The 21,788-nt window shown below is 41.7% G+C and overlaps 1 long non-coding RNA gene across 13 annotated transcripts; it reads right to left on the reverse strand.

Annotated features, from left to right (window-relative positions):
* Window positions 1–694: 694 nt before the first annotated feature.
* On the reverse strand, window positions 695–16,183 carry LOC123164372 (uncharacterized). 13 transcript variants are annotated; one of them, XR_006482353.1, is made up of 12 exons: window positions 15,606–16,183; window positions 15,454–15,521; window positions 14,814–14,984; window positions 14,392–14,521; window positions 13,289–13,423; window positions 5,206–5,453; window positions 4,995–5,136; window positions 4,347–4,497; window positions 4,112–4,272; window positions 3,909–4,041; window positions 1,641–3,826; window positions 695–1,143 (listed from the first exon to the last, which is right to left on the reverse strand). It is a non-coding gene; the product is annotated as an uncharacterized lncRNA (long non-coding RNA). The 13 variants fall into 13 exon arrangements; XR_006482362.1 differs by lacking the exon at window positions 695–1,143 and having other exon boundaries at window positions 1,421–3,826; window positions 5,206–5,286; window positions 5,380–5,453; XR_006482356.1 differs by lacking the exon at window positions 695–1,143 and having other exon boundaries at window positions 1,421–1,777; window positions 3,554–3,826.
* Window positions 16,184–21,788: the final 5,605 nt, after the last annotated feature.

A 21,788-nucleotide genomic window follows, 5' to 3' on the forward strand; every position in this document is an offset into this window, starting at 1 on the left:
TTAGCCTCGGAATTAGTGGTTTTCGGCACAAAACTGTAGAATTGTGATTCCTACAAACCTAGCCTTCAATGTCGATGTTTTTTGCAATTCACTCGTGTCCGTGAGCAGGTAGAACATGCCGTGGTACAGAACGTGGCCGATTTCGACCTCCTGCCTGGCGCAGCGGTGGAAGGCGTCCGACATGTGGTGCACGGCACGCTCCCGAGCGCCCTGCGCCGTCGCGAGGCTGCATGGCAACAAGATGTGTGTGGCGGCCACTATAGCTTTTCTACAGAACATCCCTGCTGTCCAAATTTACATCGTGTTGTATCGTCAAGAAGCAAGATTTGACATTGTAAAGATGAGGTCGTTCTCTTTGAGTGAATAATTTCGCTGGAGACATGTTATTTGTTGTTGAAGTGGTTAGTTTGGATATTTTCTTCTATAAGTTAATAATGTGTGGAACATCGTTGTTGAGAAGAGGCGATCCGGTGGTATAGTGTTTTCAATTGCCTTTTTTGAAGTTTGTATCACCGTGCAATCGGTAATATTTCTGTATTCACAGAGAGTAGAGGTGGCTACTGCAGAAGTCCTATTTCATATCTACTGTAATTGTTAGCCGGAGGTTTAATTTGAAATGGGCATTAAGTGTTGTGAGATCCCTCCGCCTAAATCCATACCATTCATCTCCAATTCAGTGGCCCAGGATGCATTTTTCTGTTTTTGCACATGGAGCTCAGATTCATCACCGGGCACAGAAACATCTTATTAAAGGTTACATGGTGAATTCAGGATACTTTGCGCCTTAAAAATCCAGGATGTATGGAGCAATCGGCAGGAAATATCAAACGAGAAGCTTTACTTGTTGTCAATTAAATTAAAACTATGAAGTACCCCAGCAAACTATGTAGCTGAAGATTCCGTAATCCACATTTCACAGTTAATAGTGATCAAATTAGCCACTGAACGGCCAGAGGACCGTAGGATGCGTGAACAGATGCTTGGGCATATGTCACAATGTAACTTGAGTTGAAAGTGTACAATCAGCTGGAATTAATCATCAAATTAGCTGGACTGTTTTGCTAGTTGTCAATCAAATTAAAACTAGGAAGTTCCCCAGCAAACCAAGCAGATGCAGTTGAAGGTCCCATGATCCAGATCCCACTGAAGAAACACCAATCAGAATCAATCCCACAACCAACAAACCAGAATCATATTCAGTGAAGATGACACTAATTGGAGACATGAGAAAGGTAGAGTGTTCAAGGCAAACTGTTTGTTCAAGCTACCAGTTCAGAACCTTCAACTGTGCATTATTTTAGTTCATAGCAACAATTCCTAACCTCTCTCGGCATATCGGCTCATCGACATTATCCAACTACAAATTCAGGAGGCCACTACTTGTAAGTGTAACACAATAATAAATAAGAGAGCCGGCAAATTAGTTGTGATCTTTCTTTATCACCAAATTTCAAAGTCTGCGTATGCCAAAAACTAATTCTGTGCCATAAGATGAACCTAAAGAACTTACCACAAAAATACATAAATTAACAAACCAAGTGCAATCATCGAGAACAGTATGTAGAATGGTAGTCTAACAAATCCAAGCATGACCCCAAAGCAATTCAAGTATATATGGAGATAATCAGAGTACATGCAACCTTTACTTCTCCTGTAAGGTGATAAATTTGCAAGCTGAAGGCCAAAATTTGATTATCTATTATACAAACGTTGAGTACGACCCCCGTTTGAGACCAAAGGATCTTCCATCATTTACTTCTAGCCTTTTGTATATTCACTGGGAGCAAAAAATGAGATCAGATTCCATCAAAATCGCATGCAAGTTAGCAGGCGCCATAAACCAATTAACCAAGTAATATGCTTCAGGAAAGTTAAAAGATCCAGATGTGCACACTAACTCCAAGCTGCACCAAAGAGGATGAAGCCACTGAATGCCAGTTCAAACTGAAAGCTGCCACAAAGACTAAATCATCAAGTAATATGCATCAGAAGTCAAAACCATCGGGGAAGCAGACACAGTCGTCTGATGGCTTCACCAAGTCCCTACACCAACTAACGTTTTGCTATACTTTCCAACCCTACAATCTTGCACTAACACCTCCAACACTGCAAATGCACGAACAACCCATACTTCAACAATTCTTCAGAAAAAGTCAGGCATTATTATGAAGTCTAGGTAGAGAGTACTAAGATTTTGAGGAGGTAGGAAACTCTTCCATCCAGAAGCCCTGAACTCTGCGGATCAATTCGAATACTCAGACTAACAACTCAGGAAACTGGTTTTCTAACCGACAAAATAGAAAAATACAAAATTAGGTCTCCAAAGAGATTTTCACATAGCATGACACACTCTAATCTTATATGCTCTGAAACTTGATGATATGGTGAAATAAGACCGTTCACTTAGGAGACTTGATTGCACACACTAATTTGCTAAAGTTTATATGCTTGGAAGAGAAAAAATGTATTACAAATGGATATAAAACCAAAGTATCAATGAGCGCGCCTCATCCTTCCCACCGGGAAGCTCTATTTATGAGCATCATATAGACTATTTGCACTTGGCAGCAAGGCATGCTAATAGGCATACAAAAAGTTAACCTGTACATGATGTTTATCTCTTATCATAACTATCTTTGTAAAGGAAAAAATGCAGAATAACCAAATGTCATCTATGGAATAAAAGCTTAGTATCGTTATTTAAAATAGTACATCATAAATCACCTATCATATTATCATTTTTTTACCAAATCTTAGTTCCATTGTCTACCATAATAAATCATCACAAATAGTCGATCCTCTCATCAAGATGCAGCTCAACCCGTGCCTTTGCCATGGCTGAAAAGTACCAAATGCATCCTAATAAGTTACCTAGAGATAAATTTTCTTGCATGTATTCTAAATGCCTATTGCTGGCCCTGTTCTTTAGCAGGCACTGGGAGTAGCCGCGGCCACCATAAAAAAATTAACTATCACAGATCTGTCTTGAAAACACATGCCCAACTAAAATATAAAAAGCAGGGAGGTAAAATATTCTGGGTGCATGATGGACGGGCAACATGAGCTAAATTTTATTATCTCATTTTAAGTGTAAAGCATGGATTGCACAATTGCACACAGAAATTAGGGAGACATATGTCTAGAGCAGGGTCAGTACGGACCTTCGGATGAACACCACCGAGCATCAAATAGAGGCAGAAAGAAATCCATGGTATGTCAAAAAATTCAGTTGCTAGTTTGCTACTACACCATGCTTCATCACACACGTACTACCACACATCAAATGTCTACGGTACAATTAAGAAGATAGTTAAACTGGCAGATCAGGTGGAATGCATGGTGCAAATTTGAATTTTTGGACAACCATTCGGTTATATAGTTTACTTGCAGTATAATGCCTTGCCTAAACAGTACTTCATAGATTATAATATGTCAATTTTGAGGTAAGGGGACCACGTGGCAAGCAAGATGTCATGGACCAAATTTGAGGAATAGTCTGCTCACACTTCAGTGGACAACCGACGAAGTAGAGTGATAATAAGTGGGTGCTTACTCGATCGAGCATCCAGAGCTTCGCCTAGTTTTTTTTCCCTAGCAGACATCAGTTCCCTTCTCCTTGGAGGTTGAAGGACCCCTTTGAAGGCAGTGTCGAAGACAACCATGCCATTCTAGCAAGGCCAACAATAGTACCTTAAACTGATCTACCAGCAAACTTTTGGTCAAACAAATGAGAACCAATCCTAATTCCTGGTATTGATTGCACCTGATGTGTCTCCAAGCTGCATTTGATGTATGCTGCAGCGGTCTGCTTCCTAAGTTCCTCACCCTGAACAAAGGGGAGGATGACATATAAATCATCTCTTTGTGCCACTGATTGTTGAAAAGAAGTTGAAAGAGAGAAAACAAACATGTGCAGTTGTTGTTGCTGAAACACCAAGATGGTCTGCAAAGTAGGCACAGTGGTGGCTTACTTCAGCTTTATTTCAAAGAATGTACACCAGCCATCTTACTCACTGGTCCCCAACATTGCCGCATGCCACCCTTCGAGAAGACAGTAGACGGGTGATTCTTCAACTGAAGATGAAGAAATGAAGGAAGAGCGGAAATTTACCTAAGGCATTGGACACACACCATTCATGGATGGAGCCTGGAGGAACCCTCTTCTCCACATCTCTCAACCCGCAGCTACCATTGCTACCTCGCGCTGTGCAACCGAGCAACATATGAAAGAATGGCTCCAGTGGACAACCGAACAACACATGGGACGCAAAACTGGGCATACAGAAAATAGTTAATTTAGCCAGGACAAATTAGAGCAGTACAAAAAACCATATCCAAGTGGATACTTTTATTTTCAGCACTTTGTTTGTCCCTTTAATTTTCTCTGATGCCTTGTTAGCAAGGGCTGCACATAAGGATAGTTGCAAACACGGGGCACTCCAAAATGGTATTACTGCACCAGAAGTACCCCCCGCCACATACATCTCGTGCCAGCAGCTGCAAGATCGAAATCCATATAAAATTATCTAACATTCTCAATACATCAAGAACAGCTCCAGGATTTGTAACCAAAGATCAACGAAGGAGCTTATAGGGCCCATATCAAATAGATTGATTATTGTAGCCAGCAGTCAAAATCGAGCAAGCAGCATCTAACTGAGCGCAAACATCATCTCTCAGTTCAGTGAATAAAGCTACAGAACTGGTACATAGAATGATTAAGGAGTGAGCTCGCCAGGTTATGTGGCATGAGTTTGGTGAGATCAGATGATAATGACATGCAGGGGAAAAAGTGATGACAATAAATTTCAGTTCATTGGAGCTAAATTTCAGAAAAAGATGAAATAGTTGAGTAAAACACTAAGCACAAAATCTTCGCCTCAGCCTGCTTGGATTTTTGTCAAACACATAGCAGGCATAGATAAAACAGAATCCACAGAAATAAAGCTAAGAATTTGTGGGGATCAAATCAAGAGAGAGACGACTGTGGGTACCTGTGAGGCTGCAACAGGGCATATGTTCCATGTGAGCTTAGCTGCAGCGGCCGCCTGTGTGCTCCTGTTGTTGAGCTTACAGCAGTTAAACTAGCAGCATTTTGTGGCGGCGCAACTTGAATTAGGACAACACAAAGCAGGGCTACAAAATAAACATTTGAACTTGAATTACAATAGATCATAGCAGGTCAGCGAAAATGAATAAATGTACCTGTGGGCAAGAGACAACGAGAACGTAACGATTTTAACTGATTCCAACTCACTGCCAGCATGGTCTGGGCTTAAATTAAATCTGCAATCACAGGGAGGGCAGAAGCAAATAACCTAAATCAAAAACAAGAACAAGTAGCTACATGAAATAAAAATAAGTAGTAAGAGTAAAAACTGGAGCGTAGTCTTTTTTGCTTGTAGGATGCGACATTAGTTTGAATCTCCATTGTTGCACCTTTGCAGATAAATCTGGATTCAAAATATTGCCCAGTAAGATAATTTTAAAGGATGACAAAGTTACGATGAACTGGAAAATAGTATATTTAGAAAAGCTGCAACTCAGGAGCAGGTTGTACTTGAATTCGTCAACTACGACCTGCAACGAGCAAGATACCTTTCAATAAGTTAGTGAAGCTCAACTAAAGCATGTGTCAAACAAAGAGGAGGTAAAGGGTAAATAAGCCTGTCTCAGTTGGGGTAGGGATGACGGGTTACAACACTAGTTCCAAAATGCAATTATCCAAGCCGGTATCTGCAATAGTTGAGAATTACCGACCAAGGATAGGGAAAACCTTCTGCAACAGTTGAGAATTACCGACCTAGGATAGAGAAAACCTAATGTCTGGGGAGTTTAATAGTTGAATAAGAAAGTTTATTAAAGATCTATTTATCCACCAATATAATATCACTTCATAAGTACTACCCTCCTCCTACTACTACAACTAAAGAAGCACAAACACATAATAAAAGCAAGATAAGGTGCTCCAACAAGGCTCATACCATTGAAATTGTCATCTACTCTAATTAATCCAAATCATCCTCCCATGCTGATCTTGTACTCGTAACATTCTTGGGAGGCTAGCAAAATCATCAAAGTCTAGCAATTATGATCCGTTTGTGTCGTCTCCATGCTCATATCCATATGGGGCACATACAAGCTACTAAGGTTAGGTCAAAATATCACAAATACATGTGCTGAAGTTATCTCCAACCTAGAATCCAATAGTCCACCAATACCGCATTGATGCTAATCATACTATACTTATATAAATCCAATAAATCTCAGGTTGATCATGCTCCACCCTAAACTTCTCTAGTTTCAAGCTCATGTCAAAATAACACAAATCCAAGTGCCCAATCTCAAGTTTAACTATGACCTAGAATCCAAGCAGATATATCAATGAACCTAGCACAAACAACATTTATATTACTCCAATATCTTTGTTTCTTCCTATTAATTCATTCCAAGATGATGTAATAGTCCATCAATTTTCACAATCATGTTGATCATATTACACTCATATAAATCCAATATATCTCTGATTGATCATACTACACCCTAAAGTTCTCCAGTTTCAATCTCTAAAGGTGTGAATCTAGTACAAATCGTAACTACGATCCAACCATCTTCCCACTTTCCCCAATCGCCACCCCCTTGATGCTTAGTTCCAAGTGTAATGAATGACGGCAATGACGGTCCGCTCCCAACAAGGTTTTCATCCCTTCCGCTATACCTCATGTGCAATTCGCTCCCTGCCAGTCCAACCGGGCATCCTTTGCCTGGCTTCGGGTTGCTATGTGCGATGACTCAATCCCACATTTCGTGTTCCCCTGCTGGGCGCCGCCATAGCCACACAGGCAGTCGGCACCGCAATGGCTAACCCACGAAACACAGCCGAGAGCACGGCGTTACCTACCGCCAAGGCCAAGGACGCACGGCGGGAGAACGTGTGATGTCGGATCAAGTTAGTGGCACGGAACCCGCAAATAGGGAAGGACACCAAGAAGAAATTGGCGGTAATTGAACAACGCACGGGAGGTGTGGGAGGGGATGAAAACCCTTATAGCCACATCGGGCTTTGTGCCAAGCCATTGCGGCAATGTTGATCTTCAGGCGATCGAGTAAAGCTTCTCATCTGCTTTCTCATCGCTCCTCTAAACCTACCTCAGCCTCAACTGGATTACTATAGATCCAAAAATTATAAGTTATTTATCCGCCGAATTTTTTTTCAAGATCACAATCATCTAAGTAAATCCGAACTGTTCCAAGGTTATTAAAGATCTACTTATTCACCAATATAATATCACTTCATAAGTACTACCCTTCTGCTATTGCATCTAAAGGAGCACAAACACATAATAAAAGATCAGCTGCTCCAACAAGGCTCATACCACTGAAGTTGTCATCCATTCTAATTAATCGAAACCATCCTCCCATGATGATCTTGTACTCGTAACATTCTTGGTGAGGGCTAGCAAAATCATCAAAATCTACCAACTATGATCCGTTTGTATCATCTTCATGCTCATGTCCATATGGGGCACATACAAGCTACTAAGCTTAGGTAAAATTATCACAAATCCAAGTGTTGAAGTTATCTCAAACCTATAATCACACTAGTAATATCCAAGATGATCCAATAGTCCACCAATACCACATTCATGCTAGTCATACTATACCTATATAAATCCAATATATCCCATGTTGATCATGCTACACCCTAAAGTTCTCCAGTTTCAAGCGCATGTGAAAATATCACAAATACAAGTTCCCAATCTCAAGTTTAATTCCGACCTAGAATCCAAGCAGATATGTCACTGAACCTAACACAAACAACATTTCTATTACTCCAATATCTTTGTTTTGTTCCTACTAATTCAATCCATGATGATGTAATAGTCCATCAATTTTCACAATTATGCTGATCATATTACACATATAAATCCAATATATCTCCGATTGATCATACTACACCCTAAAGTTCTCCAATTTCAATATCTAACATTGTGCATCTAGTACAAGCATAACTATGACCCAACCAAGCCCACTATCATGGTTATCTAAGTCCAGTATAAAGCAAGCTTCCACTGGATGACTATATATCCAAAAATTATAAGTTATTTATCCACCAGATGTTTTTCAAGATCACAATCACCTAAGTAAATCCAAACTGTTCCAAGGTTATTAAAGATCTATTTATCCACCAATATAATATCACTTCATAAGTACCACCCTCCTCCTCCTACTACATCTAAAGAAGCACAAACACATAATAAAAGCAACATCAGGTGCTCCAACAAGGCTCATACCATTGAAATTGTCATCTATTCTAATTAAGCCAAATCATCCTCCCATGCGGATCTTGTATTCGTAACATTCTTGGGGAGGCTAGCAAAATCATCAAAGTCTACCAACTATGATCCTTTTGTCTGATCTCCATGCTCATATCCATATGGGGCACATACAAGCTACTAAGGTTAGGTCAAAATATCACAAATCCATGTGCTAAAGTTAGCTCCAACCTAGAATCCAACTAGTAATATAAAAAATAATCCAATAGTCCACCAGTACCGCATTGATGCTAATCATACTATACTTATATAAATCCAATACATCTCAGGTTGATCATGCTACACCCTAAACATCTCTTGTTTCAAGCTCATGTCAAAATAACACAAATCCAAGTGCCCAATCTCAAGTTTAACTATGACCTAGAATCCAAGCAGATATATCAATGAACCTAGCACAAACAACATTTCTATTAATCCAATATCTTTGTTTTCTTCCTATTAATTCATTCCAAGATGATGTAATAGTCCATCAATTTTCACAATCATGTTGATCATATTACACTCATATAAATCCAATATATGTTTGATTGATCATACTACACCCTAACGTTCTCCAGTTTCAATCTCTAAAGGTGTGAATCTAGTACAAATCGTAACTACAATCCATACATCTTCCCGCTTTCCCCAATTGCCACTCCCTTGACGCTTGGCTCCAAGTGCAATGAATGACGGCAATGACGGTCTGCTCCCAACAGCGTTTTCATCCCTTCCGCCATACCTCATGTGCAATCCGCTCCCTGCCAGTCCAGCCGGGCATCCTTTGCCTGGCTTCGGGTTGCTATGTGCGATGACTCAATCCCACATTTTGTGTTCCCCTGTTGGGCGCCGCCATAGCCACATAGGCAGTCGACACCGCAATGGCTAACCCACGAGACATAGCCGAGAGCACGACGTTACCTACCGCCAAGGCCAAGGACGCACGACGGGAGAACCTGTGATGCCGAATCAAGTTAGTGGCACGGAACCCGCAAACAGAGAAGGACACCAAGCCGAATTGGTGCAGATTGAACAATGCACGGGAGGTGTGGGAGGGGGTGAAAACTCTTATAGCCACATCGGGCTTTGCGCCGAGCCGTTGCGGCAATGCGATCTTCAGGCGATCGAGTAAAGCTTCTTGTGTGCTTTCTCATCACTCCGCTACAACTACCTCAGCCTCCACTAGATTACTATAGATCCAAAAATTAGATGTTATTTATCCGCCAGATTTTTTTTCAAGATCATAATCATCTTAGTAAATCCAAACTGTTCCAAGGTTATTAAAGATCTATTTATTCACCAATATAATATCACTTCATAAGTACTACCACTATTGCATCTAAAGGAGCACAAACACATTATAAAAAAGAAGATCAGCTGCTCCAACAAGGCTCATACCACTGAAGTTGTCATCTATTCTAATTAATCGAAACCATACTCCCTTGATGATCTTGTACTCGTAACATTCTTGGTGAGGGCTAGCAAAATCATCAAATTCTACCAACTACGATCCGTTTGAATCATCTTCATGCTCATGTCCATATGGGGCACATACAAGCTACTAAGCTTAGATAAAATTATCAGAAATTCAAGTGCTCAAGTTATCTCCAACCTATAATCCAACTAGTAATATCCAAGATGATCCAATAGTCCACCAAAACCACATTAATGCTAATCCTACTATACCTATATAAATCCAATATATCCCAGGTTTACCATGCTACACCCTAAAGTTTTCCAGTTTCAAGCTCATGTGAAAATTATCACAAATCCAAGTGCCCAATCTCAAGTTTAACTCTGACCTAGAATCCAAGTAGATATATCACTAAACCTAACACAGACAACATTTATATTACTCCAATATCTCTGGTTTGTTCCTACTAATTCAATCCAAGATGATGTAATAGTCCATCAATGTTCACAATCATGCTAATCATTTTACACATATAAATCCAATATATATCCAATTGATCATACTACACCTTAAAGTTCTCCAGTTTCAATCTCTAAAGGTGTGCATCTATTACAAATCATAACTCTGATCCAACCAAGCCCACTATCATGGTTATCCAAGTCCAATATAAAGCAAGCTTCCACTGGATGACTATAAATGCAAAAATTAGAAGTTATTTATCCACCAGATGTTTTTCAAGATCTCAATCACCTAAGTAAATCCAACATGTTCCAAGGTTATTACAGATCTTTTTATCCACCAATATAATATCACTTCATAAGTACCACCCTCCTCCTACTACTGCATATAAAGAAGCACAAACACATAATGAAAGCACGATTAGGTGCTCCAACAAGGCTCATACCACTGAAATTGTCATCTATTCTAATTAATCCAAATCATCCTCCCATGATGATCTTGTACTTGTAACATTCTTGGGGAGGGCTAGCAAAATCATCAAAGTCTACCAACTACGATCCGTTTCATCTCCATGCTCATATCCATATGGGGCACATCCAAGTACTAAGCTTAGGTCAAAATATCACAAATCCATGTGCTCAAGTTATCTCCAACCTAGAATACAACTAATAATATCCAAAATAATCCAATAGTCCACCAATACTGCATTGATGCTAATTATACTACTACTTATATAAATCCAATATATCTCAGGTTGATCATGCTCAACCTAAAGTTCTCCGGTTTCAAGCTCACGTCAAAATATCACAAATCCAAGTGCCCAATCTCAAGTTTAACTCCGACCTAGAATCCAAGCAGATATATCATTGAACCTAACACAAACAACATTTCTATTACTCCAATATCTTTGTTTTCTTCCTACTAAGCCAATCCAAGACGATGTAATAGTCCATCAATTTTCACAATCATGCTGATCATACTACACATATAAATCCAATATATCTTCGATTGATCATACTACACCCTTAAGTTCTCCAGTTTCAATCTCTAAAGGTGTGCATCTGTTGAATGTGTCTTCTTAGGTTACTGTGATGAGCACAAGGGCTATCGGTGTTGGGATCTTATTAGTTGTGGAATGCGCATTTCTCGAGTTGTGACATTTGATTCTATCCACGTCCATCCTCTCCTTCGGCCTCCCCCATTGAGGATATTTCTTCCCTCAATTTTCCTGATACACTTATCACTCATTTATTGCCCTCGTCCACCTATCCACTTATCACTCATTTATTGCCCTCGACCACCTATCCTAGCGTATGCTCCCGTAATACTGCTATAGACCCCACACGTCGCCACATGCTTCCCCACCTCGTTCATTACCTGAGGCTACCTCACCTCGCTCATCCATGAGGTTTTCCCGATGATTCCCCCTTATCATCTTCTTCACTACACTTGTGGTCCACGTGTTGTGGATCCTTCTAATGAGCATCTCCCTCGACTACTATGGCCTCTCCTGTTGGCAACACACCGCGTCCAGCTCAGCCTACTTATGGCTTGCGAGCTCGCTCGCTTCTGCCTATTGACTGCTATGGTTATTCTGGCGTCGCTTTTCTCGAGACGACTTCTTATTATGACACATTTGTTCATCATGAATAACAACATGTGATTGTAGAGGAGATTGTTGGTCTTGCGCGCATAGGCATGTGGGATATCATTTCTCTTCCTCCCTATTGCATGAGGTCTACATATAGCCACCACCTTGGTATTCTCTTCCTGGTGGCATGGTTTGTCGTCTTCATCGCTCTTTTGTGGCCTTAAGCAAACCCCTCGTGCCTAGTTTGAGCATTTCATCGTAGTGGTGATTGCGGCTAGTTTTCGGCGAGTGCTCATGATCCTACACTTCTTGTCCACCTTTCAACTCGTGGTCAAACTCTTCTTCTATATGTCGATCATCACTGGCGATGATTCTAAGTACATTGCCTTTGTGAGGCTCGTCATAGTGGGTTTCTTATGTTTAATCTTGGTCCTCTTCGCTACTTCCTAGGTAGGTTTCTTCTACCTCTAGTGGCTTCTTTATCAAGCTCATCATCACCTACGACTTCCCCGCCTCGTTCATTACCTGAGACTACCTCACTTGGCTCGTCCCCTGAGGCCAGTGATTCCCCCTCATCCTCTTCTCTACTACACTGGTCATCCGCTTGTTGTGGATTCATCTGATGAGCCATCTCCCTCGACCGTCTTGCTCTGTCGTCCACTATATGCTCTGCCGCATTTTCGTCGCGACTAGGATGGTGGCAAACTCATTGGCGTCGATGCCTTCTGCACCACATCATTAGAGCCTTCATCCTCTCAAGTTGCAAGAACGGCCGGAGGGGACACTTCCACCATGGCTGCTAGCATTCCCTCTCTCAGATCATGAAGTGTATGGGAGTGAGACTAAGAGAAATACAGGAAATGAGACAATTACTAGCGTATTAGGGGAATGAGGCCCAAATAGAACTGTTGAGATGCCCACTACCAAAATGTTGGTGTATTCTTCTCCAAAGTGGGCCACACTTTTGATGCAAACAAGACCACATGGGATATAGTCATACTCTATCAAGCTCAAATAATGCATCATCTACTACCAGACATGATGGGCACATCGATTCATGTAGTGATTTTCATGACGGTTATCATCTGGATACTCAATACAACAATAGTTGCCCGAGCTTGCCATCGAGCATGCTCACCGAAGATGTGGCCGATGTACAGGACAGCCAGATTATTGCTCACCGTAAAATAACTTTCATCAGTTTTGGAGGAATATTATCTGAAGTATCTAAGTGACACCGTATTGCTAATTAACTTAATATGGATCATGCATTATTTCGAGATTCAAGCAATAGTCCACTTTATTCTGTATTCTCTTGCATAACTGTGATTATGAAACTAATCTGATACCTTATTTTCTTTTGAGATTTTTTTGCATGTTCACGTACAGCTTTGTTTATACTACTCCTCGAATTTATATATAGTACCAACTTTAGATATATAATGTGGGTGCATAACAATAATTTTTTAGATCAAACCAATAGTTATTCTAGAAACATTCATATCTGCTTACCATAAGTGTTGACACTATACTTGATTGTCGAGACATAATCTTGATGGTAGCTCATCTTCGAGTCTTGGTACTAAATCTTACACCAGTTTCCTTTGTTGTTGTTCCCCTTGCAGATTTCCTATGGAGGTCCAAATCCTGCATGGAACCACCATTTTTTTCAGTTCACAAACCTGCACTTCTGGATTTCATATATAACAAAGGAAATATGCAGCTGATCTAATTATCTATACTTCCATTTCTTATAACAGGGTGCGCCTATGAAAAGTTTGCCACAGCCCTTTTGTAAGACAAAAATGTGATATTCTTCTTTTTCCTTACCACGTTGAGCAATAATAACCGCCATAAGAGTATGCTAATAAGGCATATTCGGATATTCCCTTAATGATAATTCAAGAGTTAATGTTTCTTTTCTTAAATGACGAGAAAGAACAGAAAACCAAATTTAGGATGTCTCTGTTTTTGTCGGCTTCTATAAAGAGACTGTAGTGCATATGAACAACATGATTCTTCTACTATGCAGTCACCTATACTTATGGTTCTCTTTCCCTCGAAGGTAAGTTTATAACATTATTTGTTTGTTCTCAGGCATATAATCCTAGTTTTTGGAGAAACACCCATAATCCAAATCAGAACCGTCCTATGCTAGATTGTGTTGTGCAAATGATGGGAGCTATATCGAGGGGGATTATCTAGATGGGATTATAGTTCACATAGAAATCTGAGATTATTTGCCTCTAGAAATGAACATCAGCCCTCAGAACATCAGCCCCATGCGTTTCTTTCCACAAAATTAGAACACAATTTTTTTAGGATCATATAGAAGAACGGTGGAGCTTCTTAAGCGGGGAGCTAAGCAATCAAGCAGTAGTATATCTGGTAGGTAGGAAGATGAGTTGTTGCTTTGGTAGTGCAAAAGATAACTGAGAGAAACCATGATTTGTTAATCAGGCAACCATGTTAAGTAAACAAAAACCCTCTTTTATCTAGTAGGCAGGAAGATAGGTTGTTGAATAGTACTACAAGAGAACTGGGAAATAATGCAAACAAACAAACTAATAATATTGTACTATGTAATTTACAGAAACAGTCAAGCATTTCCATACCTGATGATTTCATGAACCTTTTATATCACATTGTATTCAGGAGCGTAGCTTTCAGACCAAACACCTTCTAAGCGCAGTTCCAGATGAGAAAAATTGTGTCATGCACTGATTTTAATATTGGAGCTGATACCTGTCACGAGCAGAGTTAAGGCATAATCTTTTCCATTTGAAAAATAACATATTTCCTGTTTTGCTCAGTACATTTTCATTATCACAGCTGAGACCTATCTTGAACAGAGTTCAAGCATAATCTATTCCATTAATCAAATGACATTTTTCCTATTCCACAGCTGCATATACTAGCAATTTTTATCAACACAAAAATTCTGGAGATTAGAGCAATTATGCAAGAAGAAAAGCAATGGAAATATTAATGATTTGAAAAATAAAGAAAGCAGGATCAAAAGAGACATCACACTTACATAGCGATTGCTTCTGCCGCTAACATCTTCTGTTACAATCATCATAGCACCAGAATGCACTTGATCATAGTGCGATCCATGTGAACTTGAGATCCTCAATAGTTGATATACAAATGCTCAAAGATTGCCCCTTTAAACCCAAACCGAGGTACATATCCCCAATCCATGCGACTGCACATAACAAGTGGAATTTAGAAGGAAAACGCTGGAACGCATAGCCATAGGCTTGCAGGGAATGGCTGACTGAACATGTAACTTGTCCGGTCATCCCAGCGCATTATGGTGTGCATGCTACTGAGCTGTGCAGTTTACCCAGTAAATTAAGCAACCACACACAATTGATCACCGAGCAACAGATCGGTAGAAGAACAGCTGCTGCATAAATCATGAACTACACAGCTACTGCATTGCCACTAGTTACCAAATGGCGGAGCAGAGTAGAGCTAGCAGCAGCAGTCTGGATTCTGAAATTCTCTAGCCACTTCACAGCATGTCAGCATCCACGGCTGCTAATCTTATTAATCATCACTACCATTTGAATTCGCTTGTCCTAACAACGCAATGTAATGTATGGGTTGTTCATGGCAGCATGTATGGTTGTTTCTGATTCCTGAGGAGGGATGTGTGGTTGGTTTAGTACCTTTCTTGCGGACGCGGTGGTTGTGGTCGCCGGAATAGGCGAGGCCGTCGCAGGGGTCCTACCCACCGCTGCCACCATCCACGGATACTCAGATCAGAAACAAATGAAAATACAAACCATGGATTCCAGACAGAGGGTTGAAGGGCACGCACAGTCGTAGTTGAGGGTCGCGCACGAGCGCGGCTGCGCGGAGGCGGCCGCTGAGACGTGGCCGCGGAGGCGGCGGCAAGGAGGATGATCTACGGCCTCGGGGCACTCCGCCGGGGCGCCGTAGGGGAGGCCTCCGTGCCGTCGTGAGCCCAGCCGTCCACGCCGCCGTCGTCCTAGGCCTGGCGCGAGGGGACGGGCGGCGCCGTCCTGCTCCATCCCCGCGAGCTGAGGCGAGCAAGAACTGGGCGAGGCGGCGGAGATGGTACGCGCGCGGCGTCTAGGGTTGTGCGTGGACAATCTGGACTCTCCCCTCGGTGGACTGGCCGGCGGCCTGGATGGATTGGAAGCAGAACCTTACATCAATTGATCCCCTGCTCCGCCCTGAATCGTACAAGAACCAGGCGAGCGACGAAGATAGGTGTCCGCGTGCGTGGGTGCGGGGAGGGACGGCGGACGAAGAATTCTGGAAACACTCAATCTGCAGACGGCGGAAGCGACGGGGTGAGAGAGAGAAAAAAGATTGGAGAGACGGGGACAAGGGAGGAAGCGGCGGCGGATTGGGAGAGACGGGGAAGACGGACGACCGGGCTACTGGGCCGGGGTTCCCTTTTTCTCTTTCATGTTGAAGAACAAATTTGGAAGGGGAGGCCGCGCACCAACGGTCAGAAAAGGAGGCGGGGACGTCCTGTATGATGCATTGTGCGTCGTATAGCTCAGGACGCACAGCCGGGCAGCAAACTGGGCCGGCCCATTGGCAGCGAGGCCAACTAATACCACCACGCTGCATCGGTTGTGCGAACGTTATTTATGGAATTTCCTATTCGCCGCTTACTGCAGCAAGTAGTCGCCGCTTCGCACAGGCGCGGAACACATCACGCTAGCCACCGCGACTGGCTCGTGCATCTGTAAGAATAGCAATGCTAAACTTAAAGAAACTAAAAACGAGGAAAAAACCATTTGTTCCTTCTACTGTTTTTTCTTCAGTCTTATTCTGACTTTCTTTTTTCTCGTTTTCTTTGTCTTATTCTTTTTTTTTACTTTTTCTTTGTAAGCTTTTCGAAAATTTCAAATATGGTTCAGAATTTTCAAAAATATTCTTTTTGTCAAAAATTGTTCATATTTCTGAAATAGTGTTCACATTTACAAAATTTTGTTCACAATTTCGAAAAATGTTCCTGATTTTTTTGTTTGTTTTCTTTCTTTTTCTTCTCTTTTTCTCAAAAGAAATTCAAAATATTCAAATTTTGTTCGTATTTTCATAAAATTTTCAGTTTTCAAAATTTGTTCCCGTTACACAAAAAGTTCAAAACTTTCGAAATGCAGAAAATATACCGGATTTCATAAAATGTTCGTGTTTTCATAAAATGTTCGCGCTTCCAAATTTATTCGGGATTTTTCAAAATTGTTCTCTATTTCAAAATTTGTTCTCAAGATTCAAAAAAATGTTTGTGCTTTAAAAAATTGTTCACGCTTCCAAATTTGTTAGGGATTTTTCAAAATTGTTCTCTATTTCAAAAATTGTCCTCGAGATTAAAAAATGTTCGTGCTTTAAAAAATTGTTTGCGCTTCCAAATTTGTTCGGGAGTTTTCAAAATTTGTTCTCAATTTCAAAAAATGTTCGTGCTTTAAAAATTGTTCGCGCTTCCAAATTTGTTCTAAAGAATCAAAAAATGTTTGTGCTTTAAAAAATTGTCCGTGCTTCCAAATTTGTTCTCTGTTTCAAAATTTGTTCTCAAGATTCAGAAAATGTTTGTGCTTTAAAGAAATGTCACAAATTGGGAGATTCAAAAGTTGTTTGTGTTTCCAAATTTTGTTTCAAAATTTGTAAAATTGTTCTTGTTCAGTTTTTTGGGTAGTTTAAAAAATGTTTCCATTCTAAAAAATATGTTCGCGTCTCCAAAATTCGTTTGTGTGTTGAAAAATGTTTGAGTTTTTTCAAAATTTGTAAAAATAAAATAAAGTTCGCGTCTGATAAAACATTCACGTTTTGTTTTTGCTATTTGGAAAATCATAAAGGATGTTTTTCGAACAGTCTTATACTTTCTTTAGTTCTTGTAGGTTTCCGCTGTAGTTTGGTCGACTGAGTGCTTCCATCCTAGTGGCTAGTAGGGTGCGAGTGCGAGTTGAAAGTGCTGTGTTTGATTCCCAGCCATCACGCCCTGCTATTTTTTGCAAATTATCACTTGTATTTGCAGCGCACTCCAATGGGCCGGCCCAATCGACGCACCGCAGCGACGTGCGTGTGCGAAGTCACGTCGCCCCCTGTGCGTCGGCGCCCTGTTGGACGCAACGAGCGTCCAGTAGGAGCTCCCGTTATTTATCGCATTAAAAAATCGCGTTGGGACGTCACGCTGAAGCTTTAGAGTAGTTGGGCCATCCCATTTTCGCGCAGCGATTGATTGAAAAAGGGAATGGGAAATTGGGAGAAGCGGGATCGCGATCTCTGGTCTCCCGGGCGATGCTAGCCACTGCAACCGTCTCTTTGCACAAGATAAATTGTTGTGTCTTTACAAAAGATAAATTGTTGGTGCGTTTCGTACTTGAGGCGAACGAAGCCGGTTTTTTCCATTGTTTTTCATGAGTTTTATTTTCTGTTTTTCTTTTTTTATGAGGTTTTCTTCCTTTTTACATGGTTTCTTTTTTTCTTCTCCATTTTTTTGTTTGGTTTTCTTTGTTTCTTCTCTATTTTTTGTTCTTTTTATTTTTCCTTATGTTTGTTTTTGTTCTTACTCTACAATTTTGTATATGTCAAAAATATGTTTTTTTAATAAGTGATCAACATTTTTGTACACACATTCAACATTGTCTGAACGCTTTTTCAACATTTTCAAATACTTGTTCAATATTTTTAATACTTATTCAACATTTTCAAATAATTGTTCAACATTTCTCATATACTTGTTCAACATTTTTTAATAATTATTCAACATTTTTAAAATACTTTTCCAACATTTTAATGCTTTTCAACATTTTTCAAATACATGTTCAACATTTTTTAATACTTATTTCAATACTTTTCAAATACTTTTTCAACATTTTTCAGATACTTGTTCAACATTTTCAAATACCTGTTTAACATTTTTTATATACTCGTTCAACATTTTTTAATAATTATTCAACATTTTTAAAATACTTGTTCAACGTTTTAATACTTATTCAACATTTTCTAAATACTTGTTCAACATTTTTTAATATTTATTTCAAAAAAGTTCAAATACTCGATCGACATTTTTATATTTATTCAACATTTTCAAATAATTGTTCAACATTTTTCATATGCTCGTTCAACATTTTTTAATAATTATTCAACACTCTATGAAGTATCGCTAACAGAGTGGTGCGTCAAGGGGATGAGCATGATAGGTAGATACCTTACTTTGCAAGCAAAATTCTAGGTGTGAATGCACTGTTTTGCTGGGGTTTCAGCATTCAACGTTTTCATATTACCATACATTATGTACTTAGATAGATATCTCAATACCATTCATTCCTTGACTCTAATGGCGGGGTTAGTATGTTTCCTCTGCGACCAATGCAAGGCTGTGGTGACCATACTTTATGTACTTTATAGATATCCCAATACTCATGCAATGCATCTACTCGAGGCAGGTTTGGCACCGCTGCCTTGAGGCTGTCCAATTGGAGAACACCATCATCCTCCAACACAACTACCTGAAAAATAGTCATCCATGATAACAATGTCACACTAATCGGCACAGCAAGGGTGCCTATGTTGAAACAATGTCATACTACTCTGCGTCTCCTTATAAAGTTTGGTTAGATGAAATCATGTACCAAAACAATAACTAAGTGAAACGCGCATGCACAGGCCGCCCATGTCCCGCCTCGCTGCCGCTCGCCACTCCCCCGCACCGGCCGCGTCCAGCCCCGCCGCTGCCCGTGTCGTGGCCGTGCGCCGCTGGCTGCGCGGGTCGTGCACGCTGAGCCGTCTCGATGATGTCAGTGCAGGTGTCCGGCTCAGGGCCCGGTTCGCCAGTCTTGCTGATGAAGACGTGGATTCCGCCGAAGGGGACCCGGTACCCGTACTCAATTGAGCCGGCCTCAGGGCCCCAGCCTGCATCGTCAATGTAGAGCTTGCCGCGACGACTCTTGGTCATCCGGCCCACGGCGTATCCCTTGATCCCTTCGAAGCTGCCCTTCAAGAACTCGAAACCACCGTGCGCTGGCCCCACGGTGGGCGCCTACTGTCCTGGAATTGTCACGGCAGATGTCCTAGCGGAAGGACTTAGTCGTGGAGCCATCGCAACTAGGTTAGCTTAAAGGGATTAAACGGGACAAAGGACACAAGAAGTTTATACTGGTCCGGCCCCTTGCAGTGAAGGTAAAGGCCTAATCCAGTTTAGGGTTGTATTGCTTGGGCGTCGATTACCAGGGAGCGAATACGCTTGACCTAGTTCTCGATCTCTTCTCTCTTGTCCTAAACCGCCGATGGTCATCCCTTTATATACACAGGTTGACACCCGACGGTTCACAGAGTCCCGGCCGGCTCATACACAACGTGTTCGGCTCGGTGACTAACTACACTTGCCTTGCAATACAAGTCATACATACATGGCGGTTCATCCTCCTGGGCCTTAAGTCACCTCTGGGTCTTGGGCCGTCAACAGGCTCGTATGATCCACCATCTTTATTGGTAAGCCGCCAGTGGTATGACCCGGCCCCTCCTGGGCGGTTCATATCCTATAGTTATATCCCCAACACCGACGATCGAATCTCGGGCAAGTAACATACCGATGGACAAAGGGAATTACATATGTTGTCATAACGGTTCGACCGATAAAGATCTTCATATAATATGTAGGAGCCAATATGGGCATCCAGGTTCCGCTATTGGTTATTGACCAGAGAGGTGTCTCGGTCATGTCTACATAGTTCTCGAACACGTAGGGTCTGCACACTTAACATTCGTTGACGATATAGTATTATATGAGTTATGTGATTTGGTGACCGAATGTTGTTCGGAGTCCCGGATGAGATCACGGACATGACGAGGAGTCTCTAAATAGTCGAGAGGTGAAGATTGATATATAGTATGATGGTATTCGGACACCAGAAGTGTTTCGGGGGGTACCGGGTACTTATTGGGTCACCGGAAGGGGTTCCGGGCACCCCCGGCAAAAGATATGGGCCTTATGGGCCAAGAGGGGAAACGCACCAGCCACAAGGGGCTTGTGCGCCCCCCATATGGGCCGGCCTAGGAGGAGAAGGAAAGAGGGGAAGGGAAAGGGAAGAGTGGAATAGGATTCCCCCTTCCTTCCCTCTCCCCCCCCCCCCTCTTTCCTTCCCCCTCAGTTATATATGGCAGGGGGGTGTGGCTTGGGAGGGACTCCAAGTATGATTCCTCCTACTTGGGTTCCTCCTATGGCTGCTCCTCCCTCCCTCCCACCTATATATATGTGGGAGGGGGCGCCTAGCACACCCCAGATCAATTGTTAGCCATGTGCAGCGCCCCCCCTCCACCTTTTACACCCCCGGTCATATTTTCGTAGTGCTTAGGCAAAGCCCTGCGGAGATCACTTCACCATCACCGTCACCATGCCATCGTGCTGGCGGAACTCATCTACTACCTTGACGTCTTGCTGGATCAAGAAGGCGAGGGACGTCATCGAGCTGAACGTGTGCAGAACGTGGAGGTGTCGTGCGTTTGGTACTTGATCGGTTGAAGCGCGAAGAAGTTCGACTACATCAACCGCGTTGTGAAACGCTTCCGCTTACGGTATACAAGGGTACGTAGAGACACTCTCCCCCTCGTTGCTATGCATCTCCATGGATAGATCATTGCGTGTGCGTAGAAATTTTTTTGTTTTCCATGCAACGATTCCCAACACAAAGGCTCTTTGTCTATGGGAGCAGCCAAGATGGGCGGCTCAGCTAACTACTTCTTGAGTGCCTCAAACGCCTCATTAGTTGCATCGCTCCAGACGAAATGATCAGTCTTCTTCATCATCTGATACAAGGGAATCGCCTTCTCTCCCAGGCGGTTTATGAATCAGCTCAGGGCTGCAATACGACCCGCCAAGCGTTGAACATCATTAATACATGCCGGCTTAGAAAGAGAGGTTATAGCCTCAATCTTCTCCGGGTTAGCCTCGATGCCGCGTTCGAAGACCAGGAAACCTAGCAATTTGCCTGCTGGTACGCCAAAAACACACTTGGCCGGGTTA

The sequence above is a fragment of the Triticum aestivum genome, chromosome 7D (genome assembly GCF_018294505.1).
Source record: "Triticum aestivum cultivar Chinese Spring chromosome 7D, IWGSC CS RefSeq v2.1, whole genome shotgun sequence".
In the NCBI taxonomy this organism is placed as follows: Eukaryota; Viridiplantae; Streptophyta; class Magnoliopsida; order Poales; family Poaceae; genus Triticum; species Triticum aestivum.